This window comes from Phodopus roborovskii, unplaced genomic scaffold (genome assembly GCF_943737965.1).
Source record: "Phodopus roborovskii unplaced genomic scaffold, PHOROB, whole genome shotgun sequence".
In the NCBI taxonomy this organism is placed as follows: domain Eukaryota; kingdom Metazoa; phylum Chordata; class Mammalia; order Rodentia; family Cricetidae; genus Phodopus; species Phodopus roborovskii.
In genome coordinates this window covers 74823-77563 of record NW_026125149.1, presented here as the reverse complement: position 1 = coordinate 77563, position 2741 = coordinate 74823, and positions in this window count along the sequence as shown.

The following is a 2741-nucleotide window of genomic DNA, read 5'->3' as shown; positions in this document are numbered from 1 at the left end:
GGTGCTGGGATCCACTTTGCAAGAGCCACAGTATTTGTTAGTGCTGGGCCATCTCTTTAACTCCCTCCAGTTTCTTTAAATGGATAAATTAAGTTTTTATGTATGAATTACCCAGTGTGTGTGTGTGTGTGTGTGTGTGTGTGTGTGTGGTTCACATGTGTGGTGTCTGGAGGTGATAGTTTGACATCAAGTGTCTTGTTCAACCATTCTCCAACTTGTTTTCTGAGACAAGGTGTCTCATTCAGACCTGGAGCACATAGATTAGGCTAGACTTCTTCACCAACAAGCCATAGGTATCTGATCATCTCTACCTCCCTAGTGCTGGGGCTACAAGCAAGTGCCACCATGCATGCGTCTGGATTTATATGCAGGTGCTGGAGATTAAATCCAGCTCCCCATGCTTTAGTAGTGGGAAATTGTTAAGAGTAGTTTTTCCCTGCTGTTCATGTCCCACCGCTGCACCAGCCCCATGTAACATACTGAGACACTGTATTAGATACAACGTTGTTGGTCTGTTATTATCATTGCTTATTGGCTAGCTCTGTCTTAAATAATAGTCAATTTCTATTACTCTAAGTGTTTCCATGTGGTCTCATCTTACTGGAGAGAGGGCCTGGACCTCTGTTCTCTCCAGTCTCCACATGCTGACACTTCCCTATTCCTTCCGGAATCCTCCTGTCTCCTAGTCCCACCTATCTTGCTTTCCTATAAGCCAACAGTGCTTTATTCATTAACCAACAAGAGAATCATATTTACAGAATGACATCTCCCATCAGGAAATTGTTATTATTGTTATTAATTTTTGCTTATCAGATAATTTTGTTCTTTCTTGCATGATTATCTTTGTAGTGTGTATTTATGCTCATGCGCACATATATATATACAAGTAGATATGTGGGGTCTTTTTCAATTTCTACATTAATTTTTAGACAGCATCTCTCAGCAAATCTTGAGCTTACCAATTCTGCTAGACTGACTGATGTGCAAGCTTTAGGATTTATCTGTCTCCATCCCCTCAGCCATGAGGTTATCTAGTTAGATCACCATGGAGATATATTTGAGATTCCCAAACTGTAGCATTCTAATCTAACTTCTATCAACATTAATTCAATGTCACATAAGACTCTTTTACCTTACAATGTGTAGTGTGTGTGTGTGTGTGTGTGTGTGTGTGTGTGTGTGTGTGTAAGAGAGAGAGAGAGAGAGAGATTAGTAGTAGGATTGAAATGTGTGTTGATTTACTCTTAGTGAATTTTTGAATTAGTATTTAGAATAGTAGTATTTTGGGACCTTTAAATCCTGAATAAATGGGAATAAGACTAATCGAGAAATAGCATCTCTTCTGTTTATCCATAGTACTTTTTAGGGTTTAATCTTGCACCCAGTGAGTGAGCATAAATTTCTTACCCCAAGACTGAGTTTTTAAGTGTTCCATGTTAGGGAATTCATCTGGAAACAATTTGTAAACCAGATCCCTAGATAAACATGTTGGCTAACTAGTAATTGGTAAGCTTGTAGAGTAACTATGGGGGAGAATGTTGGGATGGCACATCTCGCTATTTATTGTAACTGTCTGTCAAGTGCCCCTTGGTGCGCCATACAGCTCTTCACTGGTCTGCACAATGCCTGAAGATAGCTTTAATTGGCTTTACATGGACTCTGGGCTGAGTTCTCCAATTGTCTATTTGTCCTTAGGGGAATGGATGATAAATGGACACTGGACTCTCCATACTTCGTATTGTTCTTGATCTTAGGAAAAAGGAATCTAAGGAAAATGTTGGAAAGGCAAAAAGGTTTGAACTCTTTGCTGCTGCATTCCAACTTAGTAATGAAAAGGCAGTTTGCTTCCTAGAGCCTTTCACTAACTTGCGGCTTATTTTACATTTACCAGCTTCTCTTGCAAAGTTTTTTGAATTGTGATAAAATATGATCACAGTTAATTGCTCAAGATGTAGTCATTGTGTTTGTCAAGGTTCATGACATATGCTGACTTTAGGACATTTCATGTTAATACTATACTCAGATGCTACAGCATTCATAGGTCTTTGTGGCTAGCAAAGGAGACATTCAGCTGAGAACTTTATAGTGGGAGAGAGAATATCCAGGAGGAGAACCAGGTTGTTGATAGGTTTACCTGTCTTCCAAGCCTTTCTCTTAACTGTGGTGCTTACACAAAACACTAAGCTATCTATTCTTGTCCTAAAATAAAGAGGGGAATAAAATTTTTGTTAAATGTATGTGCATGCTTTCTTCTTGTTGATCCTATTACAATTACATTTTAATTTAAACAATCATTATAGTGATAATGAAAAGTATCTGAAAATCATAACTGCCCACGTGGATCCATCACATAAACATCACCCTCCTTCTGAGTATTGCACATACCCTTCTAACCCTCAGGAGTTGTTGAGCATGCCTGAACTGAATCTTTATGTGATTTATAACAAATGTCTCTATGTCCAAGCTTACATTCTCATACTTCCAGCATTGTACCCATTTAATGCGAACATGTAGTTATTTGAGGTTAGAACATTGTTTTTGGAGAGATTGAGTCTACCTGTGTCATTTAAAACAAAACAAAGCAACAACAAAAAAACCAGGATGTCCAAAAATTGTTGAAGAGCAAGATTGACAACACTTCTCTAAATAATCCTAGAAGTATTAAGTGCTTCTCTTCTGTCACATCCTCCTATGTAAATCCAACTGGGTAAATTTCATATGTTTAGCAAACAATTGAGTTC